We start from the raw sequence: 13,284 nt of genomic DNA on the forward strand, positions 1-13,284 counted from the left end.
ATTCCATTCAAAAACAACAGAATACATATTTTTCTCAAGTGCTCATGGAACATTCTCCAGGATAGATCATATCTTGGATCACAAATCAAGCCTTGGTAAATTTAAGAAAATTGAAATTGTGTCAAGTATCTTTTACGACCACAATGCTATGAGACTAGATATCAATTATAGGAAGAGACCTGTAAAAAATACAAACACATGGAGGCTAAACAATACACTACTTAATAACGAAGTGATCACTGAAGAAATCAAAGAGGAAATAAAAAAATACCTAGAAACAAATGATAATGGAGACACGACGACCCAAAATCGATGGGATGCAGCAAAAGCAGTTCTAAGAGGGAAGATTATAGCAATACAACCTACCTTAAGAAACAGGAAACATCTCGAATAAACAACCTAACCTTGCACCTAAAGCAATTAGAGAAAGAAGAACAAAAAATCCCCAAACTTAGCAGAAGGAAAGAAATCATAAAAATCAGATCAGAAATAAATGAACAAGAAATGAAGGAAACGATAGCAAAGATCAATAAAACTAAAAGCTGGTTCTTTGAGAAGATAAACAAAATTGATAAACCATTAGCCAGACTCATTAAGAAAAAAAGGGAGAAGACTCAAATCAATAGATTTAGAAATGAAAAAGGAGAAGTAACAACTGACACTGCAGAAATACAAAACATCATGAGAGATTACTACAAGCAACTCTATGCCAATAAAATGGACAACCTGGAAGAAATGGACAAATTCTTAGAAATACACAACCTGCCAAGACTGAATCAGGAAGAAACAGAAAATATGAACAGACCAATCACAAGCACTGAAATTGAAACTGTGATTAAAAATCTTCCAACAAACAAAAGCCCAGGACCAGATGTCTTCACGGGCGAATTCTATCAAACATTTAGAAAAGAGCTAACACCTATCCTTCTCAACCTCTTCCAAAGTATAGCAGAGGGAGGAACACTCCCAAACTCATTCTACGAGGGCACCATCACCTTGATACCAAAACCAGACAAGGATGTCACAAAGAAAGAAAACTACAGGCCAATATCACTGATGAACATAGATGCAAAAATCCTCAACAAAATACTAGCAAACAGAATCCAACAGAACATTAAAAGGATCATACACCATGATCAAGTGGGGTTTATTCCAGGAATGTAACAATTCTTCCATATACGCAAACCAATCAACGTGATACACCATATTAACAAATTGAAGGAGAAAAACCATATGATCATCTCAATAGATGCAGAGAAAGCTTTTGACAAAATTCAACACCCATTTATGATAAAAACCCTCCAGAAAGTAGGCACAGAGGGAACTTTCCTCAACATAATAAAGGCAGTATATGACAAACCCACAGCCAACATTGTCCTCAATGGTGAAAAACTGAAAGCATTTCCACTAAGATCAGGAACAAGACAAGGTTGTCCACTCTCACCACTCTTATTCAACATAGTTTTGGAAGTTTTAGCCACAGCAATCAGGGAAGAAAAGGAGATAAAAGGAATCCAAATTGGAAAAGAAGAAGTAAAGCTGTCACTGTTTGCAGATGACATGATACTATACACAGAGAATCCTAAAGATGCTACCAGAAAACTACTAGAGCTAATCAATGAATTTGGTAAAGTAGCAGGATACAAAATTAATGCACAGAAATCTCTGGCATTCCTAGACACTAATGATGAAAAATCTGAAAGTGAAATCAGGAAAACACTCCCATTTACCAATACAAAAAAAAGAATAAAATATCTAGGAAAAAACCTACCTAAGGAGACAAAAGACCTGTATGCAGAAAATTATAAGACACTGTTTAAAGAAATTAAAGATAACACAAATAGATGGAGAGATATACCATGTTCTTGGAGTGGAAGAATCAACATTGTGAAAATGACTCTACTACCCAAAGCAATCTACAGATTCAGTGCAATCCCTATCAAACTACCACTGGTATTTTTCACAGAACTAGAAAAAAAATTTCACAATTTGTATGGAAACACAAAAGACCCCGAACAGCCAAAGCAATCTTGAGAACGAAAAACGGACCTGGAGGAATCAGGGTCCCTGACTTCAGACTATGCTACAAAGCTACAGTAATCAAGACAGTATGGTACTGGCACAAAAACAAAAAGATAGATCAATGGAACAGGATAGATAGCCCATAGATAAACACATGCACATGTGGTCACCTAATTTTTGATAAAGGAGGCAGGAATGTACAGTGGAGAAAGACAGCCTCTTCAATAAGTGGTGCTGGTAAAACTGGACAGGTACATGTAAAAGTATGAGATTAGATCACTCCCTAACACCATACACAAAAATAAAGTCAAAATGGATTAAAGACCTAAATGTAAGGCCAAAACTATCAAACTCTTAGAGGAAAACATAGACAAAACAATCTATGACATAAATCACAACAAGATCCCTTTTGACCCACCTCCTAGAGAAATGGAAATAAAAACAAAAATAAACAAATGGGACCTAATGAAACTTCAAAGCTTTTGCACAGCAAAGGAAACCATAAACAAAAGACGAAAAGACAGCCCTCAGAATGGGAGAAAATATTTGCAAATGAAGCAACTGACAAAGGATTAATCTCCAAAATTTATAAGCAGCTCATGCAGCTCAATAACAAAAAAACAAACAACCCAATCCAAAAATGGGCAGAAGACCTAAATAGACATTTCTCCAAAGAAGATATACACTGCCAACAAACACATGAAAGAATGCTCAACTTCATTAATCATTAGACAAATGCAAATCAAAACTACAATGAGATATCATCTCACACTGGTCAGAATGGCCATGATCAAAAAATCTAGGAACAATAAATGCTGGAGAGGGTGTGGAGAAAAGGGAACCCTCTTGCACTGTTGGTGGGAATGTGAATTGATACAGCCACTGTGGAGAACAGTATGGAGGTTCCTTAAAAAACTACAAATAGAACTACCATATGACCCAGCAATCCCACTACTGGGCATATACCCTGAGAAAACCATAATTCAAAAAGAGTCATGTACCAAAATGTTCATTGCAGCTCTATTTACAATAGCCCATAGATGGAAACAACCTAAGTTTCCATCATCGGATGAATGGATAAAGAAGATGTGGCACATATATACAATGGAATATTACTCAGCCATAAAAGGAAACGAAATGGAGCTATTTGTAATGAGGTGGATAGACCTAGAGTCTGTCATACAGAGTGAAGTAAGTCAGAAAGAGAAAGACAAATACCATATGCTAACACATATATATGGAATTTAAGGGAAAAAAATGTCATGAAGAACATAGTTACCCCGGTAAGACAGGAATAAAGACACAGACCTACTAGAGAATGGACTTGAGGATACGGGGAGGGGGAAGGGTAAGCTGTGACAAAGCGAGAGAGAGGCATGGACATATATACACTACCAAACGTAAGGTAGATAGCTAGTGGGAAGCAGCCGCATAGCACAGGGAGATCAGCTCCGTGCTTTGTGACCGCCTGGAGGGGTGGGATAGGGAGGGGGGGAGGGAGGGAGACGCAAGAGGGAAGAGATATGGGAAAATATGTATATGTATAACTGATTCACTTTGTTATAAAGCAGAAACTAACACACCATTGTAAAGCAATTATACTCTAATAAAGATTAAAAAAAGGACTATTTCACTTATAATTCTAAAATAAACTATTGAGAAATATGCAAAATTAATATAAATAATGCTACTGAGAGATACATGGGAAGATGAATAAATCAAAAATCATATTCTAATTTTGAATATGAAGACTTAACACCATAAAAATGACAATTCTTTCCTAATTTTTCCATTATTAAATGTGGTCTCAGTAAAAAAAATACCTATATGATTTATTTAGGACTAAACAAATTAATTCTAATATATAGAAGGAAAAATAAATAAGCAAGTATAGCCAAGGGCATACCTTTGCAACTCTGGGGTAGGCAAAGATACCTTAGGCCGCAAAAAGCACTAACCATGAAAGAAAAGGTTAGTAAATTGGGCTTCACAGAAGTTAAAATTTTCTATTCTCTGAAATAATGTCATTTGCAGCAACATTGATGGATCTAGAGATTATTACACTAAGTGAAATAAATCAGACAAAGACAAATATAATATATCACTTATACATGAGATCTTAAAAAATGATACAAATGAATTTAATTACAAAACAGAAACGGACTCCCAGACATAGAAAACAAACTTATGGTTTCCAAAGGGGAAATGGGGGGAGGGGATAAATTAGGAGTTTGGGATTAACAGATACACACTACTATATATAAAAGAGATAAACAACAAGGACCTACTATATAGCACAGGGAACTATATTCAATATCTTGTAATAACCTATAATGGAAAAGAATGTGAAAAAGTATATAAAACTGAAATCACTTTGCTGTACACATGAAACTAACACAACATTGTAAATCAACTATACTTCAATTATAAAAAATTTTCTATTCTCAAAAATATGCCATTAAGAAATGAAAAGACAAGCCATGGACTGGTAGAAACATTCTCAATACATATATCTGATACTTGTATTCAAAACATATATAAGGAGAATGCCTGCAAATCTATAATAAATAGAAAAAATGAACTTTTCAAACAGGCAAACAGTTAAGCGGACATTTCACAAGCCAAGTAATATGACTGGCCAACAGACACTAATGATGCTCAAATCATTAGTCACTAGGGAAATGGAAATAAGAGCCAAACCACTTCATACTCACTAGAATAAATTAAATGAAAAGACTGACAACACCAAATGCTGGCAAGGTTGTAGAGAAACTAGAACTTTCTTATATTGCTGATTGAAGTGTAAAATTACACAAGAACTCTGGAAAACTGTCTGTAATAAAAGTTAAACATACATCTAACTTCTTGTCCCAGCAATTCTACTTCTAGGTGTTTATCAAAGAGAAATAAAAATATATGCCCACAAAAAGACCCGTAACACAAAAATTTATAGCAGCTTTATTAATTATAGCCAAAAAAGGTGGAGAGAAACAATCCCCATGTCCTCAGCCGGAGAGTGGTTAGACATATTGTGGTATATCCACACAATTCACACAATAAAAAGGAACAAACTATTGCTACAGGCAATGACATGCGTCGCTAGACTTTGAATTGAGAGAAAGAAGAGAGTACATACCATATGATTCTATTTATATTAAGTTCAAGAACAAGCAAAGCTATCTATGGTAATAGAAGTCAGAAAGGTGATTGCCTGTTGGGATAGGGGGGTGAACTTCCTAGGAGGATGGGAATAATATACATCTTGGTGAGGGCAATGGTTACAGAGGAATATACATACTTTTCGTAACTCATCAAACTGTACTTAAATCCTGTGCATTTAATTGTAAGTTACACTTCATTTTCTTTAAAAAGAAAAAAATAATAGAGAATAGCCAAGAAATTTTTGAAAAGAAAAGAAGAGTATTGTGAAGAAACTAGCTCCAGTGGAAGGGGTTTAAGGATTTTAAGTAATCTGCCCCAGAGGGAAGGATTATTTTATTACTAAATGGTTTAGAATTGCCTGAATATGGAGATAATAATAAGCAGGCCCATTATTATTAGCTTTCTTATTTTGTTTTTAATATTCTCTACAGACAACACTCCCCCCACCTCATACTGACTGTGGCCAGGGTGGCCCACTCCCACCACTCCCTACATGCCACTGGACAAAGGCTACAAGGTTTTAGTAACACATATTGAAAAGGTACAGTCATTAAACCATGTTGTACTTGGTACTGGCTCAAGAATAGAAAAATCAATGTGCAGATTAAAGAGACTAGAAACGGACCATAATCATATGGGAATTTCATATGTGAAAAAGGTGGCTATGTATATTAAGGGATAAATAATGAATCACTCAATAAATAACATTATGACAAATGGGTCACAATATGAAATAAAGTTGATCTATACCATATAACCTACACCAAAATGAATTCTGAGTAAGTTGAAGTCCTCAATATTTAAAAAAATTGAATACCTCCCCCTGACAAAAAACAAGCCATGACAGAATATGGGAGAATTTGTTTTTGGAATCTTGGCATAGAGAAGGTTTTACTATGTGTGATATAAAGTCCATATTCTAAAAAAAAGAAGATAAATTTGACTACAAGGCAATTAAACATTCTTACATATAAACAAACAAAAGAAAAATAAAAAGGAACAACTGGGATATTTGCAGCATATGTCATAAAGAATTACGTTATTTAACATAAAAAGGACTCATTCAAAAACAAAAAACTAATACAAATGAGCAAAGAATAGTAAAGAATAAGAAAAATGCAAGCCCCTACATGATAAGAAAAATATGAAATCAGAACTAGTCTCCCTCTACTAAAGGAATAGGATTTTGATTAAAGGGACTTATTAGTAAATGCCTCCTTAGTTACAAATACCCATTATTTGAACTCCTTAGACTAAAATCAAATGTGTCAGTTCAACAGGGATTTTCGTATAACCTACCTCCCATCATGGGTTTTATCTCCCTTATGTTTCCTGACACTTAGTATCAAAGAAGAAAACAGCTTTCAGATGTACTACAGAACCTGCCTTTAATCTTTAAAAATATAAATCCCATCTCTACATTTATATATATTTTAATTTTTCAAAATATTTGAAACATTTTAAAAATAAATGCAGGAAGTCATAAAACACAGTTAAAATGGCTAATAGTAATGGTTCATAAATTGCACTTATTTAAGACATAAATTACTTTTGCAATGAGCTTGCTAGACAAATTGTTTCTCAATGGTCATGAGGGAAAAAAACATGAAAATTATCATAAAATTTTTGAAAACAGAGTGGAACTGTATTTTTTTCTACCTTATTCTAGCCCCTTTGTTCTTCAACCCTATATTTAAAAACAGGGCTTCCCTGGTGGCGCAGTGGTTGAGAGTCCGCCTGCCGATGCAGGGGACACGGGTTCGTGCCCCGGTATGGGAAGATCCCACATGCCGCGGAGCGGCTGGGCCCGTGAGCCATGGCCGCTGAGCCTGCGCGTCCGGAGCCTGCGCGTCCGGAGCCTGTGCTCCGCAACGAGAGAGGCCACAACAGTGAGAGGCCCGCGTACCGCAAAAAAAAAAAAAAAAAAAAAAAAATAGTGAAACATCTAGTGTTTGATAAAGCATCTTTGGGCTTCCCTGGTGGCACAGTGGTTAAGAATCTGCCTGCCAATGCAGGGGACATGGGTTCAAGCCCCGGTCAGGGAAGATCCCACATACCGCGGAGCAACTAATTCCGTGCGCCACAGCTACTGAGCCTGCGCTCTATATCCCGCAAGCCACAACTACTGAGCCTGTGATCCATAACTACTGAAGCCCGCACTTAGAGCCTGTGCTCTGCAACAAGAGAAGCCACCACAATGAGAAACCCGCGTACCGCAACGAAGAGTAGCCCCCACTCTCTGCAACTAGAAAAAGCCCGCGCCCAGCAATGAAGACCCAATGCAGGCTAAAATAAATAAATAAAATAAGTAAATTTTTTTAAAAAAAGCATCTTCATCCAATATGAGTACATAGTAATAATAAAGGTACTTTTGATGATTTCAAAACCTAAACACATTGCAGAGCCTTGCTCTTCTTTGAAAGCATGAACAGACAGTACAAAGAAAAGAAAACACAAATGGCTTCTAAACATGAAAAGATGCTCCATATCACTCATAGTAAAATAAATGCAAAGTAAAATTACAATAAAATTGGTGAAGATTAAAAAGCTGGATACATTGTGTTGTCAAGGTTGTGGGAACGAGCATTCTCATATGCTGTTAGTGGAAAGAGAAATTAATACAACTTTAGAGAGGGCAATTTGGAATACTGAACAAAATTCAAAATGTTCTACAATTCCACTTCAAGGAACTTATCCTACAGGTATACTTACACATAGGCAATGTGACATGTACAAAAATATGTTTATAATAGCAAAAGATTAGCTATAATCCAGTTAAATAAATTGTGGGATAGCCATACAAAGTAATAATGAATTCATTTACATAAATGTGATAATTCTATACACACCAATAGAAAAAATCCAAGATGTACAAGTAAGAGATAAAATTAAGGTGCAGAACAGTTGTGTAAAAGCCATATGTCTATATAATATCTGTCAGAATATACAGAAGACAATGATAACCAGTTGCCTATGGGGAAAAGAACTGAGGGACTGGGAAACTGGGGAATTGAGGGCCAGGGATGGAAAAGAAACTTAGTTTTCACTATATATACTTTTGTATCTTTTGAATTTTGTACCATATCCCAATATTACTTATCCAAATACAAATAATTTTCTTTAAAATAAGCATAAATATTTTGTATATACTCTAACATGGCAGTGGTGAAGAACCAGATTCTAGAGAGACATAGGAAATGGAGGATAGGATGGGACCAGAGGAAAGAATTAAGGGACTGAAAGTGCCATTCAGGTGGAGGGGCATTTGAGAGCAGAGACTGCTAAAAAGGAAGAAGAAAATGGAGAAGATCATGAAAATAAGAAATGAGTTTATTCTGCCAGGGAAGTGGACTCACAAGCAACTCCATACTAAGAAGAACTAGTCCATAACAAGTTTTCTCCTGGTTCTGTCCTGGTCAGATGAATTAAACCAAAGCCTTGGAGAAACCAAGCAGAGCCAATAGGGGAAGAATACCTCCAGGACCTGGTAGATCACCATTGGACCCAATGACTAAGAATATCACAGGACAATCACCAAGCCAATACCATATATTTGTTCTATTTCATCTTTTCTGTTAAAATATAATAAATCCTCCTATTTATTTTTGGGACATGATGGTGGGTTTTACTTTCCTTTTTGCACTTAGGAAAGAGGGTCCTCAGAGTCCTGGGGAAGAAAATAATGATCAAACACAATATCCCTACGAGTTAGGCACTGTTAATTGTTAAATTACCTCCATTTTAGAGATGAGGAAAATGAGGCTTAAAGTGATAAAGTGATTGGCCCAAATACTATAGTTAGCAAAGTGATAGAACCTGGTTTTAAACTCAGGAATTCTGAGACTAGATAGAGTCTGTGTTCTTTACTATGTTGCATCGCACCTCAGCCCCTATTAGGCCTTCTCCTACAGCTCACTGTTAGATGAAAATTGTCATGAGAATTAAATGAACTCATACATGTTAAAAAGTTTACTATAGTACTCTTTACACATGATTGTCTAATAAATGTTAGCTGTCATTATTAATAAACATCTCTTGCTTGGTTTTGTAAAAGCTCTTCAAACTCACTATCTCCATAATTAAACTCATTGTGCCTTCCCTCCCTGCCTCAAATATGCCCTCCATCCTTTATACACTTACTGGCTTCAGCACAAATATCCTCATTCAATGCAAAAAACCTGGTTGTCATCCTGGCTCTTTATTCAACCACCAATTCTCAGTTTTAACTCTCAGCTCTCAAATCCATCACATCATACAGCCACTGGCACTCTTCTGTTTCGGGAGCTCAAAAACTCTCATTCATAGCACTTAGTAGTGATGGGACTCCCACAAAGGATAAAGAAATAGGTCTCATTTTCAGTTATAGATTGGATGGAATGGTATACATGATTGGAATAACATGATCAGAGCAAAAGTTATCCAAGAGACGGAGAAGTAGCACAATACATAATCAAAACGTATGATCTATCCCTTCTCTCGAGAAGTTATCTATGCTGCAATTGTAAATACTTTGTAGTCCTCCAACATCCTCTGAACTCTATCAGAGCCAAACTGAGTGTCACTTTAGATCAGTTCTTATTAGAAACATCAACTTCTATAAGACTTCAGCATGTTATCTGTACCAGTATTTTAACTTATCATATGTTTTTTATAATTTTCTTGTGGGATATTTCATTTCACAGGATTTTCACAGTGTAAAGTTTTTAATTCCTTTTTATAAGAGACTAAGATTTTCATAGTTCACTTACACATGTAAGAATTCTGGTCTTTGTCAGGCTAACAGTAAAAGAGGCAGAATAGTAGTAGTAGTATTTAAACCGGTAATTTTAGTATAAGAGTTGGCCCTGACAGAGCTATTATATTCAATATCTAGAACAATTTTATTAAGGTCCTATACATGTTATATTGTAATTAAATAGAAATGCAGAAGCAAATAAATTAATCTACCACTGTTAAGGCAGTATTTACTGGGATGCAGCTCCCTAGCTATTGCCCAGATTGAAATGGAATAATCAAACATACTATAACTTGAAAAGTACTTTTAAGTATATGCTAAATTGCAACTCCATATGAGAATAACAATGGGCAGCTACATAAACACATAGGGTATGGAAGCCTGAATAATGTGCTTAAATCAGAAAAAGTATCAGGTTGCAGTAAAAACAAAGAGCAACTTGCTCTGAATATCATAGTTGCAGCTGCAGCCCAACAGATAACCTTTATACTTCTGAAATGTGAGAAATACTATAGATCATACATCATCCTTCCACACCCTTCATTTCAATAACAATATAATTAATAACATTATTTTTTACAGTAAAGCTCAATAACCTGTCAATAATGTTGTCTCAAGAGATACTGATATCTTAGAACTAATAACTTGTAAAAAGAGAAAGAGGAATTATTTAAGATCCTCATTAAAATGGTCTCTATATAAACAGATAATAATGTCTCTAGACAGTGAAATGAGCACCATTTTGTTCCCAAAACTATAATTTCACTATATGCTCTTACTAGACATGAGTAGATCAGTATTTATTTAAAGATGAACAGTTAGGTATATGTCCTAACTTATGGAAAATAATTCACCATGAAAGTTTATTTCCACACATCCTAAAAAATCTGAGAAACATCTAAATTATATATTTTTTTAAAATTCAATGCCCTTTACTTTGATTCTATATATGAAATAGAATAAATTCATATTAATGAAATATTCAATATCTAAGAACAAAATATTCATACTAATTTACTGTTTGCAACCTGAGGTAAGTTCTGTGTTATATATGAGCAGATGTGTTAAGTGATCCTGCTTCTTCAAACACTTATAGAGGCAAAAGTAGATACATCTGGGCAATGATCAACACATACTTCTTTATTCTACTTCTGTATTTCTGAAGCACAACCCTAAATGTTCATATGGTTTCCCTGCTGTATACTGCATCTCCAGTAATGTTTCCTTAGAAATGCTTTTGGCTATAAGGAACAGAAAATCTGACTATTGATGGCGGAAACAAATTGGGTATGGGTATTTTTCTCACATTCGGGAAAAGTGTCTGATGGTGTTGGATCAGTCGCTCAACAATGTCATAACTTATGACTCAAATACTCTTGGCTTTTCCCTCATCTTCACAAGTTGCTGGTGAAGCTCAGAACACCACTTTTTCATTAAAAAGTAGCGCCACCTATATCTTTATTTTTTTTATGACTTCCTAGAAGCCCTCATAAATTTTCTTACAACTCATTTGCTAGAACTATGTCACATAGCCATTCCCAGTTGCAAGGAAAGCTAAACGATTTTGTATTTTTCAAGTCCCTCTATTGGGGATTTCAAGAGAGAAGGAAGTTGAAAATGTCTGTTAGGATAGTGATTGAACAGGGTCTAGAACAGTCTGCTTTCAACTACTCACAATTTCCATACATATAGTTTACATGTAACACATTCCCCCTCCCTAAGGGAGATAATTACCAACTTTCATTTAGTTATAAAACCTAGCTCTAAATCTAAGATCTGTGAAGGAGAACAAATCTTTCCATCACGGTCAAGTGCAGATTATTATAAACAACTGATATTGTAAATCACTGTAATTCACAAGTTATCTGTTCTCAACACACCCAATACAACATGATATAAATGCAATAAAAACTCTCATTCAAAAACAGGAAGAATGAGAAATATACCATGGCCAATTGTCCATAGCACACAGCAATCCCTACACAAACAACACCTAAATTTCCTTGGTTATTCTATCTGGCAAGTCCTGATTTAGCAATCTAGGAGGTTCTCCCTTGACTGTTGTCATTCAGATTCCCTTGTTCTGCCCTTTGAAAGGATGTCCCTTGTCCATTATCCTTCTTGACTATATACGAGGTTGGCATTGACAGTGTACCCTTCTTGTGTTCTGTCCAGTTTTATCTCCACTGATAGTATACACATCATACTGCTACTATGTGTGCAGGGAATTGCCTTAGAGATTGAATAGTCATACAATGTTTGCTATCTGGACTTCGGCTTCCTTTAGCCACTAGCCACTTATGACAATTCAAATCTGATTAAAATTAAATTGAAAGTTCAATTCCTCAGTCACGCTGGCCACATTTCAAGTGTTCAATAGCTGCATGTGACTAGAGGCTACAGTATTACAGTGAAAGTATAAAACATCTTCATCATTGGTGAACAGTGCTACAGAAAGAGTATCATTGAAAGGCCTGTTAAATTTTAACCGCAATGTTCCAAATCCACATAAAATTAGTATTATCTGTTAGTCAATCCATGGCTTAAAATATAGACTGTTACATTATGAAATTGTGTCAGTACATGGAAGTCATTTCTGTAGCTTAGCTATCACTATGTCTCATTGTTGGGATAGATGTCAGAATTCATTGTGAAAACTACAGACAATAATCAAACCATCATATATCCTGTGTTAACTCTGGACACAAAAGTCGCACCAGAGATTTTAAAAGGCTTTGAATTGCCTAAATTGTACTATTTGAGAGTCAGCTAATAAAGTTGACTGGTAGAAAGCTGGCAGGTCTTCTAGAGGACCTGCTCTGGGTTGAGGATGAGGCACAGTATCTTTTCTTCTGCTCAGAGAGTTCATTCTAAACTTACATTAATATTTGCTAATGTCTACATTATCTCCAACCTAGTAACTGAAGACAGAAGAGAATGAAAAGGCTCCAACTGACAAAAAAGAAGGCACTGTTTAGAAGACCTCAGCTAAAGGATGCTCTCTTTGGGTTTTATGCCAGTTTGAATTTGGAAAGTTTGAAAAGACCTCAAGTTTTAGTCTGATTCATCGTAAAGAATCAGAATAGAAAGATTTTATCTTTGTTCGCAGGAAGTCACCAGGCTCCAGAGCAGATCCAAATTCAAATCAGACTTCTAAAGGCAGACATTAGCAAATTATTATAATCTAGTGTATTGTCAAATTTTATATTCCTATATTTAAATTTTAATTATATCTAATATTCAACATGAGGATATAAGATTTTACCAATCTTCTTACCATTTTTACCATTTTACCAATCTCTAAAACATATTGTTAAGAAAAATTAAGATATACTAAATACTTAAATCAACTATAAATATAAACT

At 35.3% G+C, this 13,284-nt stretch overlaps 1 protein-coding gene across 41 annotated transcripts in view; it reads right to left on the reverse strand.

Annotated features, from left to right (window-relative positions):
* The window catches only part of RIMS2 (regulating synaptic membrane exocytosis 2), a 572,125-nt gene that overhangs the window by 413,982 nt on the left and 144,859 nt on the right, over positions 1–13,284 (reverse strand). The gene's annotated exons all lie outside the window — the stretch shown is intronic.

The sequence above is a fragment of the Pseudorca crassidens genome, chromosome 17 (assembly GCF_039906515.1).
Source record: "Pseudorca crassidens isolate mPseCra1 chromosome 17, mPseCra1.hap1, whole genome shotgun sequence".
NCBI lineage: Eukaryota > Metazoa > Chordata > Mammalia > Artiodactyla > Delphinidae > Pseudorca > Pseudorca crassidens.